Here is a 16,795-nt window from a genome sequence, read left to right on the forward strand (position 1 = left end):
TACATTTGACATTTTATACTCCAAAAACTGCCGTTTGAAGCTATATCCTTTTTGCTTTCGAAATTAAGGGGGGCGTACCGGGCTCAACTGCTGGCAATTACTGGCAGCAATTACATCAGGACAATTTAAATGCGAGCGAGCGGAGCGAGCGAGCTTGAAAATTTTGAATTTTTATATTTTTTTTTGCTTTGGAAATCAAGGGGGGAGGGGGAGGGAACGCCCGGTGCGCCCCTCCCCATGGATCCGCCACTCGTAGCCAAGGGTGTCGGTTTATGTTCATGACTGGGGGAGGTATGACCAGCGAGGTGGCGTCGAAGTGACCAAGCGGGGGAAGGATGTCAAAAAATCTGCACTTTAGAGCATCTCCTAATAAATGTGCGTGTTTGTTTGTGTGTGTACATGGAAAAGCTAGGAATTAGCCAAGGTCAAGTCTTTCCGTTGGCAATGCAAGACATTTTTATTTAGACTAGTATGTAAAGCAACACTGCAAAATCAATGATCTAGCTTTAATATAACGAAGCGTAAGGTACAAAGGTGTAAATTCTACATCACATTGCGCAACATTGTAGCGACTCTTTTTACCGTTCGGATGTTCTGATCTGAGTACACACTGGGCACATCCTGCTTATAATTATGCAGAATGCCAACCAGGAATCACGCTGAATCACAATCTTTTGTCGGCTCCGGGACTTTTTGAACAATGTTTCACAATACATATACCTATTTAATTATGGTTTAAAGAAATCATAGAAAATTATTTTATTTCTTGATTACCCTTTCATTCAAAAGCAGTTTACTAACCCTTGAATTACTATTTTGGTAAGTCTTTTTTTTTTAACCAGAGGATGGGGGGGGGGGGGGGTGCCCCCCGCCCCCGTGCGCCCCCCCCCCCCCTCCGTTGTACAGATTTCTAACAAAAAAGCAAGAAAATCTCTTCATCGCGGGAATTATGATTATGTGGGGTGGGGCAAATGGTGCGCTTACCTTCCAATGATATTGTTTTTATGCATGGGGGCAATATTTTTTTCTTTCAAAAGCAAGAAAATCTTCTCATTTCTGGAATTTATTTATTTATTTATTTATTGAAACATATTTATACAGGATAAAAACGATCAGCTAAAAGCTGTTTTACATCGAAGTCCTGTGTAAAAACAATGCATTTTCCTGCACAGGGGATACATGTATATACTATAAAAGAGAGACCATCAAAAAGCGAAGAAAAAAAAAATCATTTTCAACAGATTTAGAACAAAAAGGACTGCCGGACTGGGATACAAATGCACAATTCGTTAAAAAAAATATGAAAAATCCTAAGTTTTGGAGTATATTCTGCCCACTATTCACACCAAACAGAATCAATACACACAAGACTGAAACACGCAGTTTTCAGCAACCCCATTTATACAACACCAGACACTCGGTCAAGCCTACAGTTCACACACGGCACACTCACTTACACACGCGCACACACACACACGCGCACACACACATGCGCACACACACACATACACACACACACAATTACACACGCACACCATCAACAGACACACCACACACAAAACTCACTCGAGCACACACTCGCACCACATGCAGTGATACAACACAAGATGACATATCACAGGCAAATACTCACACAAACAATGCACACATACAATACACATTCTAGAAACACAACGTAATGTACAGTACATTAATACGACACTGGCGATGGCATTATACATGTACATAAACGTGTCAATAAAAAAAAAATGCGATACAACAACCTCCATTTCTATGTATAGGCCTACTGAAATACAGAGATGAAAATGTGTGGTAGGTGACTGGTAAAAAGTAACGGCCCGGCAGTTCAAAATAACCATTATAACAATTAATCAATCAATCATTGAAAATATAAAATCATACTTAATGAAATATCCGAGGAATCCCCGTGCAGGAAAAGCTCACAAAATTCAAATAAAGGAAAAAAAGTTTACAATCAGCATTGGATATACAAATACACGACATTAGGCAAAATAAAAATGTAGTGGCGGCTGTATACATAAATTTCAAGGCATTGAATAACTAAGAACTGCTATTTCACAATATATGTCTTTAAAAAGGTACGTTTGTAAAACCTTTTAAAAGTCAAAAGAGTTGGTGCATTTTGCAATTCAGTGGGAAGAGAATTCCAGGCAATGGAGCCCGAGTATCTGAAAGATTGTTTAAACATTTCATTGTTTGGCTTCGGTAATACTACATTTAACGAATTTGCATTTCTTGTGTTTAGGCCATGTCTATCAAAATACATTTCTACTTCATTGCATAGCCTGACTGGTGCTGTACCGTGAATGCATTGATACATGAGCATACAAAGAAAATAGTCACGTCGGGTTTCTAGGCTCTGCCATTTCAATTGGTTGAACAATTCAGTCACGCTTATATCACCATATCCAAATTGTTTGGAAACTACACGGGCAGCTCTTTTTTGAATGCGTCGTATAGATTCGCGATTTTTTGCGGAGCAGTTTCCCCACACAGAACAAGCATAGTCAAAACATGGTTGAATGGTAGACTTGTATAGGATGTTAAGTAACCGAGTGTCAAGGGTGCTACTAAGTCGTCGTAAAGAAAACACTTTATATGCTAAGCTTTTACACAGCTGATTTACATGATTATCCCAAGTCAAATGACTGTCTATGTTAACACCCAAATATTTTACACAATCGACTTGTTTAAGTCTGATTCCATTAAGATTCACATTCAAATCCTTCAAATTAGGTTTAAAACGTGAGGATACAACCATTACATTTGTTTTATCAGCATTAATTTTCAATTTGTTATTTCTATACCAGCTATATATTTCATCAATGCAGGCTTGAAGCTTTATTTCAACATCATTCACATTTTGCCCATAGCTGTAGATTGCAACGTCATCAGCGTATATATTACAGATACCTGAATTAACACTCTGAGTGATATCATTGATAAAGAGCAAAAAGAGTATGGGTCCAAGAACTCCACCTTGAGGGATTCCTATTGTTACTTTGTTTGGCTTTGATAGCTTTCCATTCAAACATACTGCTTGTTTCCTTCCTTTCAGGTAACTCTCAAACCAGCATAATTCAGTGCCATAAACTCCATGATATTGCAATTTCAAAAGTAATAATTCATGTGAAATTGCATCAAAACATTTGGATATATCTAGGAAACACACTGCCACTACTTCACGGGCATTTAGAGCTTCAAGCCAGTCATCAATTACTCTGTGCAAGCACGTAACAGTTGAATGATATTGTAAGAATGCTGACTGTTCAACAGTAATCAATTCATGATGAAGTAAATAAGAAATGAACTGCTTTTGGACAAATTTTTCAAGAATTTTTGCAACGTGAGAGACAACCGAAATCGGTCTGTAATTTGACAAAACTTCTTTATCTCCATTCCCTTTGTAGATAGGGGTGACACGGGAGAATTTCCAATCTTCAAATACAAGTCCAGTCTTTAACGAACCATTGAAAATACCAGTCAAAGTTTTAGATATATATAATGCGGCAATATTCAAAAGTTTACTATCTATATCTAAAATATCTAAATTACTGTCTTTGGGCAGTTCACGTAAAATCTTTAGTAAATCATCCTCTTGTATATCAGAGAATCTAAATTCGTAAAGACATTTCGGGTTTTTCCAACATAATGATGCATTATCAAAAGAATTAAAAATTTTCTGCCCAACATTTACAAAAAAATCATTCAATTTATCAGGACTTATTTCATTATGAACACTATTAAGATACTTCGAATTACCCGTGGCTCTATGTAATTCCTTCCAAAGTTTCTTAGGGTTGTTTTTATACTTTTCAGAAACTGATGCTAAATACACTTTCTTTGATTTACGAATTGCATCAGTGACAATGTTTCTTTGTTTCCGATATTCATTCAAAGAAGTAGCACATGTAGCCTTGCGTTTAAGGTAATCTCTCTTATACATCATACCTATAATTTCTGATGTTATCCATGGATTATATCTATTCTTTATTCGAATATGTTTAATTGGTGCATGTTTATCACATATTTTCAGAAATGCATTTATCCAATTTTGCCAAGTATCATCACAAATAATTTGAGATGAGAAACCTTGATGATTTGTCAAAACATCACAGTTACATATATCATTGACAAAATCATCACAGTTAAATTCACTGTAATCTCTGAAACGGGCCAATTTATGGCCTGAGTTTCTAGCCGAACACTTAACACACGTGAAAATCATGTAATGATCACTTAGCGAGATCTGTGCAACATCAGTTACAATATGGCTCTCGGGTATTGTAGTAAGTATAAGGTCAATACACGTAGAAGAGGAGGCGGTAACGCGTGTTGGCTTGTGGACAAGCTGATGTAAAGAGAAAAGACATTCTAATGCATGAATTGGTGAGTTATTTCCACTACTATAATCAACATTAAAATCACCCAGAATAATAAATTCCTTGTTATCCATTAATAATTTCTCAAACATACTGGTACATATCTCAAAAAACTCATTTCCAGCATTAGGGGGACGGTATATACAACTTACCAATAAATTCATTTTCTTACATTTCAGTTCAATTAATACTGACTCAATATCATATTCCTCAATAAAGTCACTTTTATCGGTTGTAGTTAAAGAACTTCTCACATATAAACAAACACCTCCTCCTCTTTTACACACACGATCCTTTCTTATAATATCATAACCCTCTATCAGAATCTCATGATCTCCAATTTGTTCATGGAGCCACGTTTCAGAAATGCACAAAATATCAAAATTAAATGTAATCAAAATATACCGAATTTCATCTATTTTAGGCAGAAGGCTACAGACATTAATATGTGCTACTTTCAATCCGGTAAAATTTTCCAGTTGAGTACTAATCAAATAATTTGCTTTAATCTCACGACTTATACTGGGGAGCGAGTTGACATTGGGGTGACGTATTTTCAGCCCACATAAATCTGTATTTGGAATGTGACCATCTACTAGGTGTTCATATACTTGTCCATCAGAGTTCAGTGGTTGGGGTTCAGCAGCCTTTTGGCGGTCTCCAGACTGTCCATCCAATCGCGAGGGAATACCCTCCCTTTCGGTCTCCGACGGAATTTCTGATGATGGTGCTGCCAAAAACTCGGCGATGACTCATCGGTGATACGCGTTGTGTTTCCGCGAATGTGTGCTATATATGTAGTTTATAGCGAGAGCACGAATGCCGAAGCCATTTAGATGTACGCCATCTACCGACAGGTGTGAGCGAGGGTCGATGTTGCTGTTGTCGATGAATGACCAGCCGTGCTTATTGGCTAGAAGTTTGAGACCTCTGTTTACATCTTCCACTTTGCTGAATTCCTTTGTTGTTTCATTTGCGCGATGTATGATCGATGAGAGTGTGATGGCAGAAGCACTAGTTTCCTCGACTATCTGGTCAGCCAGAGATGCTAATTTGACAATCACCTCGTTGTCATCGTCATGGGGTAGATTATTCGTCCCCAGATGGAGGAGTATTTCATCAGGCTGATGTTGATTGGCCGCTGCACATGTTGCCTCAAATGCATCCTCTATCCGCGCACCAGGGAGGGATTTGCTAGCAACTCGTCGTCGCTTTGATAATCTCGAAGGTACTATCTTTTTTGTCATTGAGTCACCAATGATTAGAAGAGAGGCTCCTTCTGAAGTCACAGATTGGGGTGTGATTAGCGAGGCATGTTGTACTTTGTGTTTGTCACGGTAAGCTCTCAGTTGTTCGTCAGCACTAGGATATTGGGCAGATGTTTGATGCTCCCCCGTTGAAGTAGTAAGGCCATTGATTCTCTCGGTTACATGCCGGTCACTTTCATTGTTTTGTGGAGTTAGTGCATTGACGAGCACCCGAAGATCATTCACTTCTTTCGAGAGGTGTTTGACTTGGAGTGATAAATTCTGGAGACACATTGAAGAATCCACGGGGCTATGGTCATTGTCATGGGCGTTGGGACTGTCAGACATGACAATAGGGCTAGCAGGTGTGGCAGTATTGCTGATCCGATTTGGGGAGGTTGACGGGTCGCCCTGAATAGATGTATCTAATAGCGTATTGTCGAAAAGAATTCCATTGGAAGTGACCCTGCTGAAATGGTGGCGGCCATTTTGGATGGCAATACTGCTGTAATGTCTAGCTATTTCCACGTTTAGATTTGCATATATCATTTTCAGTTCTCCAGTTAGATACTCTATCTGCTCCTCTTCCAGAGCTGCATCCCCAATGTCATGTTTCAGGAGATGATGTAACACAGTGTATATGCTATCATTGGTAATATGTTTCGGGAGCTTACAACGGAAGTCTTCAGTTCCGGGTTTTCCATAGAAAGTGTTAGTTTTCAAAGAATGTTTGCGTTTTGATTTCGCCATGATATTTCACAGTGGGATAATATCAATGATGATATCAAAGATGAGATGGTACGGGTATATAGTCTCATACAATAAGCCAACCTCACCTCGCCAACGGGAAACTCACCCCTGGGTGTTCTTGACGATGCTTTGCTGCAACATAACGTAGTGAAGCATATGGGACTAAGCTGATGAGCACTTCAGTCACATCCAGATCTCGATTTACAACGACCGTGTTTTCCCAGCAAATTTCACATTGATGCGTTTTGATTATTGGTCCTTTTGGTTCCACCATGCACCATTGTTCCTTTCGTGGTTGTATCTCCAGTTTTGAATTTTGATTCTTGCGAGAAATTGGGTGCATTTGCAGGAGGATCGTGTGGTCACTATAGCTATAGCTATAGCTATATATATGTATTATATATATATAATTATTAATCATGTGTGTGTGGGGGGGGGGGCAAAATCATAATATGCTTGCCCCTCCAATATTTTTATGGGGGCAACTTTTTTTTTCTGTCAAAAAAAGGGTAAGAAAATCTTCTTGTCTCTGGAATTATGGAGGGGGAGGGGTGGGCAAAATGATATGCTTACCCCTCCATTTTCTTTTTTTTTTTAAATGAGGCTAAGGCTCGCTCTTGAGCTGGCAATATGGATTGGACAGAAGGAACGTAAATAGACCCTACATACTTGTAAGTAGCACACGTACATGCAAACGTGCAAACGTCGAAGTATGCGTACGATTTAGTGGTTGCAATTGAAACATACACATATACATACACACACCATAGTAGACCTAAATGCAGTTGTGGCTTATAGTCAAACATAATTTTGTCACGGGATTCTATTGAAGAGGTGTGATCATGTAGGTGAAAAACTGTCGGTGCGATAATATTACAACCTACCCAACCTGTGTAGTTATGATATCAATCTTCTTGGAAGATGTTTGTACTCTATTGTTCTATTCATTGTACTATTGTACAAGCGAATTTTAAACATTACTGTTGAATTGTTTATAAAGGGTGTTCTAAAACATTCTCATTCTGAGCAGCAACCGATGAACAAAATTATATAGGTGTGTGAATAATATCTGTCCTCTGAGATTCACAGGAAACTCGTATAAAGTTCTTCTGCCACTTTGATAACTGGATCACGTGTTTGATAAACAATAATGAGTTCAAGTTGAATGGAATCTGACGTCTTTACTAACGCAACTTGACGGTTTTTGATTTGTCAAGCACTGTATGATAAAATAACTGACATATTTACCTTGAATTCCTTTTCTGTCATCATTCTCTGTGATAGTGTGTTCCGTTGTTTGTAGTCTGTCGTCGCTCTGAGTGATAATTAGAAGAGTTGGATTATCTAATTGGTCTTTACTATCCTGGACGATGTGACCACACCCATAGCAGCCGCTGTCTCGGATGGATACGTTCTGAATTGTGAGATCAAATGTTGCTGTCACAGCAACTCGGCTTTTGATGCTGAGTTCTATATCCTCTTTGTATATAATTATTCCGTTGCGAGGCTGCAGTGTCACCAAATAGGAACCTGTTACGTTGGAACATGTTGATGTTGGTCTGCCCGAGCTGAGGTAGTATGTCCAGAATCGCATCTCAGGTTTTCTTTCCAAAGTCAAATGACACTTTAAAATCACTAATTGTCCAACTGTTACTGGCAAGACTCGATCCGATGATGTCATTACTGCATGTAAAAACACACACATACAGATTGATCTCTTTCTGCAGTTGTTATGTCATGATAAACAGATAGATATGAATATAAGTCATTCAACATTTCTCCCGTAGATTCGCATCAGTGTAACTGGCGGATACAACTCATCTTGTAACCGTAAGGTTATTAACCTGGATTGCAACCATGCAAGAGAACACGATTTCTATCGACGTTGCATTTGCAAAAGAGCATGATATAACAACCGAACTCTAAAAAATGTGAAGTAGCCTGTAGACGAGATGAGGAGTCTATCTTTAAAAAAAAAAATGTTGTTTAACACTTCTCTCTACTTCAGGAGACAATGGTGGTTTGTCAAATCTTTACGACACAATAGTAAATCCAGACAATGGCGATAATGGCAATCATGATAATATTTCATGAATATATCATTCAGCTTGTTCTATTTATGTTACTAATTTTATTGCTCAAATAAACATAAACGGTCAATCAGTGTCAGTATAAGAAAGAACCAACCTGTGGAAATAACTGATAGCAATGTAAACAGGAAACACATCGTCGCCATTATATATCTGCTTCTTCATCTGGGTTATGGACTGCATGGATTCAGGGGTAGCAGCTCTGTAACGAACACATCTGCAAACAATGATAAAATAAATATATATGAGCAAGAAAACAGGCAAAAAGACAGAGACTTATAGCGCTAACTGAAATAACGAAGGTCTCTTTATTCAAAAATTATTCCCTATATATGTCATCCATAATTTCAAATTTCTGACTTATTCCACTTCTGAATCGTCATATTAGCAGCATTATTTAAAACTTATGAACAATTTCTGCACAATCACCGGACACCCCATGCCTGAATGAACACAGCGTCTTACAGTGTCTTCACATAATCGACTATGTGAAAACGCTCGAATTTAAATAGAGTGTGAAGATGATTTCACAATGTGGTGTGAATTTTCACAGAGAGTTGTTTCACACTGTAAATTGATACCTCACAATGTGTGTACAAATAATGCGCTCAAATTTAACAGAGTGATGAGACTCCACACATAGTTCACAAAGTGTTTATATTGTGTTTCACACTGTTGGACACTGTGTTCTTTCCAGTAAATCCTGTATCCTATGTTTCTTTTCAACCCTTTCCTTCCATAATATCCTTGTTCGTCAATGCTATGCTGAAAAACGTAATGCATTAATCCGTGATTATGAAGTCAATTTCGATAATTAAATGCAAAGATATAAAGATACAAAGACAATTAACTGGAGAGTACCAAACCTACGTTGAACTTAAATAGCACTTTTTAGACAACATGGGCAATGATGGGCGAAGTTTGATAAGGCAAGTCTCTCAACGGAGACATCCTGATCGTACCAAGGCTATTCAGATCATTCTCTCACAAATAAAGCTCAAACACACAAAAGTATAGTATTAGACCCATTATACAGCTTTCACAATTTTGTATATATTTGAAAAGCAAAATGTGACCTACCTCACAGCGATGATTTTCCTTGCTTCTATAACTCTATTGCAGCCGCAAAAATAAAAAGGTAGTGTTCTGAAAAAAAAAAAATGGCCGCCTTGTGTGATAGCACCAACTCTTTTGGATTGTCACGACTGCTTCTGTTCGATGAAATGTTATTTGCTTACCTTGTATGTCGTTCCAAAGGTCTAGCGCTCGTTCCATCATTACATCTGAATAAGTTTGCTCTTGTGTCTTATGTGTATTTACCTTAAAAATGCTGTAGAAAAAAAATGGACATTGATCATAATAACTGCACATAATCCTCTCACGTATTCATAAACACACACAAAAAAGTGATAAGACATTTAATGTATTGTTATGTGTTCCACTGAAACTAGATTTATCCCGCCACATCAGGGCATATAATAAATCTATCAAGTAAAATATTAACAGAATTACATCATTGTTTACCTTTCTGAGTCTTTTCAGACATAAGGGTCATAAAGAAAGTCTATATTATTGGACTTTAAACAGAATATGATATGCACCATGGCATAAACAAAGAGATATAAACTACATTTCTGTTGTATACTGTATAATATACTGTATAATTATATCAAAGCTATAAGGCCTAACTAATTTGGTAAAGGGAGAATAGCCATGAAGCAGAATGTCTAGTTGGAATGACAATGGAAAAGACAATTGGGAAGAGAAATAGTATTCTTTAACCAAATCTGATATTATGTACTCAGATATAGTATCTTAATGTACAAAATAAGGTTGAGTCAATTTTCATGGGAAAAACAAAGAGAGGGCAAAAATGAAATTTGTAGATTAACGTCGTGGTTGCTCGTTATAATTCCAATGTGTATAATCTTGTTCATTTGATGTATCACGTGGTCATTTGCTTCTTGAAAAAAGTTCCATTGATTATCAGAGTCACGGAAAACAGGAGGTAAGGGGGAGGCGAAATTTGGTCGTGGTTTCTATTTCCATCTTCTCCTTGAAAACTTCATGACAGAGTATCACAAGGTAGGTAGCATCCCTACAGGGGGGTATGATCTGCAAGCTGTTCTTAATGGGCATTATGCTTACCATAGGGTGTTACAGGAGGCCCAAAGGCCACCAAAACAAAATCAAAAACAAAAACAAAAACACTTCGCTAAAACCAGAAGTAATAGAACTAATGTAGACATTGATGAATGTACTATGCATATGGCAGATCCGGGGCTGCCCTCCTCTGGGCCGGAGGGGGGGGGGGGGGGTGGAGTATCGGATGGTGGGATCTTAATATTTTTCCACCAGATCCCCCAAATTACAGAGTATCAGTAACAACCACTTCAGTTTTAGACCAGCTTGATGGGGCTCATTTTCCTGTAAACGCATGGTCAAATTCATGCCAAACTTGACAGGTATATCATTACTTGGGGGATATGGATTGTGTGAATATGAATAAGTAAATGTGCATTTTTCTTGCAGTCGGGCAGTTTCTTGACAGCATTCTGAGATTTTACTCTGCGATCTATTCTCAGAATCTGCTCCAAGTGAACTCATGACGGATGAAAACAGGTTTTTGGTATGCCACCCAAGGTTTTTGTACATTAAGTTGTTTGTAAAACGGTTTGAGAACCTATTCTGTGTTGCATTGGATCATATATGAAAACTTTATATCATTGTTATAATCATCAGCATGGAGAGCTTGTGTATAAACAAGACACTTCCATTAAGTATAGACCTTAGTAGAAAGTAGAATGAAACTGCATGCTGTGGATACATCACAACATGCCACTGTCAAAAATGGTAGGCCAATGTGTGCGCAAGTTATGGTTCTTACATTAGTTAGTTTTAGAGCGATTACAGATTTTCGATACCCTCTGACCACAGAGAATGAGGCTTAGCGAGAACGTAATAAAGAGATCTTTATGGTCTTCCTCCTTAATACAATCACACATACATAAACACACATACACACACACACACGTACATATATATACAAATGAATATATATGTATATATATTATGTATATGTATATGTTATGAATATGTGTATAAGGGATATATATATATATATATATATATATATATATATATATTATGCTCTCATGATGTGTGTTTTTTTTTAAGTGAAAAGTACATAATACTCGATTTTGGAAATATATTTCCTTCATTGTACTGATTTTCTGGCACGTTGCTTTCTCCAAAGCTCGACAAAAATAATACCTTTAATACATCCGTGCACGCAAACGCTAAGCAGAGAGTGCGGATAAATTTAGATAAGTCACGATCATAAATGTAATATTGAGATAACGTTGTGCACTTTGCACCTTGTGTATTCGCATTTAAGCGTTTACTGATTTGTTTAGTACAACATCAATTCACCTATGTCATAATCATCCATATTCAATCTATACATCCATTTAGTTAGTATCAAGAGAAACACTTAACCGATCCAATACAATTAAGTTCTCCACATAATTTTATTTTTCGGCACATGGTACAAGGCAAGATGTGAGCAATAAATTTAAGTGTCAGAGATCTGCTATTTCGGAAATTATGTTTTTGTTTCTTTTTTTTTTAACCTGAGGAGGTCATTGCAAATATCAACATTACTTCGGATTTCTCCTTCTATCAAAAAGAAAACAATCTTAGTTATTTCTTCGTAGAATGGGGGAGGGGGGGGGGGCAAATATATGATCTAAAGAGGCGCTAAACAGTTGGCTAAATGAAGGAATATTTTAGGACAGTATTCTTGCGACAGATTTTCTTTTTCCACTTAAAGAAATGAAATCATTATATTGTTGCATAGCATCAGTAGAGGTACTTTCCCATCTTATTTCCGAAAAATTAGAAGCATTGTTAAGTGCGTTCATACCATTTTGTATTGCTTTCAGTATCCCATTTTCAACAACATGTTAATGTTCATGTTTTTAATGTCTAGTTGACAGACTGTGATTTTTAATCTTTACATTAATTTTCACCTATTCAAATTCGAAAAAAAAAACAATAACCCAGATTCAGCAATGACACTCAGTTTGTTCCTGTATAAAATATCTCAGTATGTTTCAAACATACATACCAAATCCACCACCAAAATTCTTATTTCTATGTCTGTATACAATTTGGGAGCTGGGTACAGAAAATAGGAAAGGCACTTGATACATACCTAATTACTCATCTTATGTTCCTTCCCTCAGTCTCCTCCTTTTTCTTTCTTTTTTTCTTATCTTTCTTCTTCTTTTTCTCCTTCAATACGTCATTATCATCCATTTCTCCAGTAGGCCTACCTCCTTCATCATCTTGTTCTTCTATACTTCTTGCTCTTCTCACTCTTCTTTTCCTGTACCTTTAGATTCTCCTCTCCCTTCGTGAAAGCCTCCTGATTTGCCTTGCTTTTTTCATCATCATCATTATCATCGTCTTCCTCTTCCACTTCACTTCCTCCTTCTCCTCCTCTTTCCCCAACATACTTATAAATAATATAATAATTATTATATTATATGATATTATATTATATTATATTATATTATTTTATATTATATTATATTATATTATATTATATCATATTATATCATATCATATCATATCATATCATATTATATTATATTATGTTATGTTATATTATATTATAATTATATCATATTTCCTCTTCCTTCTCCTGTTCTTCATCCATCTCCTCTCCTTTCAATATTGTACTTTGTCATCTCCCTCTCTTCCCCCTTCGTCGTCTTCCTCTTTTCTTTTTCGCTCTACAAACAGTCCCAAATCTATACATGTAATGGCATTGGGCAACACAGTATGTTATGAATCTGGTTCAAAAATTACTAAGAAATGCATGAAGTCATAATTAAATTGGTACAGCACAATAGGTCTAAAACATGAAGGACGTATTACACAATATTGCTTTGATCAACACACTGTAGTTTATTGCATCAATAATCAAAGGTATGCCAGTCACAATTGTATTCAAAAAGGTAGGTATCGACTCATAAAGTTGTGAATGTAACTTTGTGTCCTGATTAAAATATTTGGGTTTCGTCAATTTTACTGAATCGTCATCAAATAAAGTAGCTTATAAAAAAATGCAACTGCTTCCTACTTTGGCAACGAAGCATTTAAACCATTTTGATAGAAATATAAAAGCATGCACGGGAATTATACTGGGTAGGATTCTAGGGGGCAATGAACAGCAGGTGCATATCTACTATGGCAAATCTAATTATATTCATGAGGTCAATAATGTTGACAATGACTGACCCTCGATTCATAATATCTATTTGAACATGGACACGATCCCAAACAATATAGGCCTATCCACATGGCTCGAAGTCACCAAACTGGTTTACATTTACCGGTCGTCCATGATTTATGCAAATTTCGTCTGCGTATAAATGTGCGTGACAGTTTGCCCACGCCAACAGATATCCTATAACAAACGCGCGCTTTTACGCACGTGTGATAGATACGCCTATATTTCTCCCTCTCTTTATAATCCATGGACTACGTTCAAACCATTCATTTGATTTAAAACTACATTTGTTAATTCGAGCCAGAGAGTCCACCGATACCCAACAACGAATCACAAATGATTCAGTGACAGCATTGTTCACAATATTGGATTCATTAAACATTGCCCATCCCCCCCCCCCCCCTCTTCACAGAATGTCCAACAAAGCGTCTGACTTCGCAGAAGAGAAATGCGGCGGGAAAAAATCCAAACAAAAAATATGCGATTGCTCGACATCTACATTCCTCGGACTTTGAAGAAATTCTTAATCGTCATACTATGATTTCAAACAATCATGAATTACGACAATGACATGATGACATGAATAAATACAAGACAACATTACTGTTATTACGATTGTTTACGATAAAACCTTCAATAAAACACTCGCATCAATAACATGACGACATCTTACACGAATTACACAGCTACAGTAAAATAGGCACGATATTCAAAGGCATTATCATCGCTTGAACAGATTATACACACAGTGGAATTTGGGGATAAGCGCCACACTATTATATCATTCAGAGTGAATGTATTTTAAGCCTACAAGCGAGAAATCAGTCGCAGTTTTTGCGGGCAAGACTCGACAGTGTAGGCGGCTGCGTGACGTCAGCACTTGCATTGACAGCTGAACAAACCGAGTGAGGGCGCTATCGAAAAGTTTGCCACTCCTCATTTGGACTTTAATATGAGAAGCTCTTTTTCTTCCTTTTCTTCTTCCCTTCATTTCTTCCATTTCTTTTTGCAAATTCGTGTACAGTTTGCCGAGTTACTGAATTGTCTCATGGGGGTACTGAGGTAGGCCTATATGGGCTTAACGAAAAATATAGCGATAGATAGATCTTGAAATAGATTCAGGGGAATAGTTTTAGATTTGCGATATCACTAACATTATTTTTTTTTTTTTTAGTAACAGAGTACACGTGTGTCTGTATAATGTGTCTGCCTTTCTGGAAACATTGTTTTAGCATATCCGTACTCCTTCTTACTTTTTCTCTCTATACCCTCAGGACTGTACATTGTCGTTGTTGCCACCGAATCTGATATGCAATTCGTGACCATGATAGTGATAGCCCTCCTGTGCTATAGAATTTGTAAACATCCTTTAATATCTCTTGTGGGCTTTTTCACTTTGGTAACTTCTTGAAAGAAATATAAATATATAAGTAACATGGATATTGCATATAAAATTGAATATTAAATTGTTGTCCTTTACCTTTTTTGTTTAATAGAATGAACATGATCATTAACCATCATTATTGCCATTATTTTTACTCTGTATCTACACCAACCTGAGAGATGTTAGTTTGGTTTGGAATGCATCATTCAAATAATGCCTATGAACCGCTGAAATTAAGACTACACCGGGACCTCGAAAGAACGGTACCAAAATCATTAATATAACGATTACAAAATATTGAAACTCTTATTACGCCTCGCACGGCGAAACGCACGCGTCGCATCCGGGACGCACGACACACACGATATCTCACACACATTTACAAGAATTCGTTTCGCTCGTGGAAAAAGGATAGACAAAAAAGGAGAGAGATGGAGAAAGAAGGAAAAAAAGGTGAATCTATTTCAGCCAACGACGCAGAAACAATTATAGTTAATAATCATTTTTTCTGCATTTCACATCGACTCATGCACAGACAATAAATCATATTAAACTGCCGTGATCGCATGCCTTACAAGTTCTTTTACACCATTTATACACATCGATGATATTACATATATTAATATAGATAGATAGATAAATCTATACAAATGGTGTAAAAGAGCTTGTATGTCATACGAACATATATTATATCATACACTCTCATATACACTTAAATCATTGAAAACAAAAGGAAGCTAGGCTTTAGGTAGTATTTACTAAAGTCTGTGATAATTGTCATAAATCATGACACAATTCACATGATCCTCCTGTTTTTAATATCCTACGCCCACTATTAAAAAAGAAATACGATAAAATAACAGCTACACAAGAAAAAAAAAGATCATAATCTGTTCACAATTTGAGTTCTCTTGGGCCATCAGCAGTTTATTGAAGTTTGGTCGGAATGCTTATCTCCCCTCTCAGCACTTGCCGCGAACGCAGAAGAATGCCGGTAATATTCCAGTTAAGCAGGTAGGAAAGGGGACCGACAGATCTTAACCCATTCATTCCGTGTTTGACAACGAGCAACTCCGAGGGGGGCAACAACTAGATCGTTCATCAAAGTTGGTGCAATGATCATCTTGTAAAAAGCGCCACCACCTCACAATGCATTCCACGTCAAGTTTCCACGTCACTCGAAGTCTCTGGGCATACGGGCTTTAGCCAATCAAAATTCTTCCATTAGAGCATCGATCGCGCTCAGACGTCGCACAAAAGAAAACAAAAAAACTAACAAACAAAAACAAAGGCAAAGACGTATAAGCACGTTGAATGCGATGCATTCACGGTGTCATAATGTCATTGGCCAAACTCTGAGAACTATCCACGCAGCTGATGTAGAAGCCTTCCAGCCTTGTATCGCGATATTTCACTTCCAAATCTTTCTTGTTTGCACTGCGGTGGCGTTTTAGGAATCTGTCAGGATAATCTGGATGCTTCTGCCTCAAAATGGTGAAATCTCAACATTCTGCCGTCTTGTCGTACACCCTGCAAAAGGGTCAGAACAAAATATGTGAAGGTAAATGCTTCCATCATCACATCTTTTTTCCCCTCTGAGATTGTACTGTTTTACCCGTCAT

At 37.2% G+C, this 16,795-nt stretch overlaps 1 protein-coding gene across 1 annotated transcript in view; it reads right to left on the minus strand.

The window, feature by feature from the left end:
- Nucleotides 1-16,647: 16,647 nt before the first annotated feature.
- LOC139739159 (beta-1,4-galactosyltransferase 4-like) overlaps nucleotides 16,648-16,795 on the minus strand; it is a 31,419-nt gene continuing 31,271 nt past the window's right edge. Inside the window, exon 9 of the mRNA XM_071649773.1 lies at nucleotides 16,648-16,703. The gene's annotated coding sequence lies outside the window, so the exon portion shown is untranslated. The remainder of the gene's footprint in view (nucleotides 16,704-16,795) is intronic.

This window comes from Diadema antillarum, unplaced genomic scaffold (genome assembly GCF_040938485.1).
Source record: "Diadema antillarum isolate AM-2024a unplaced genomic scaffold, OU_Dant_1.0 seq00000785_RagTag, whole genome shotgun sequence".
NCBI lineage: Eukaryota > Metazoa > Echinodermata > Echinoidea > Diadematoida > Diadematidae > Diadema > Diadema antillarum.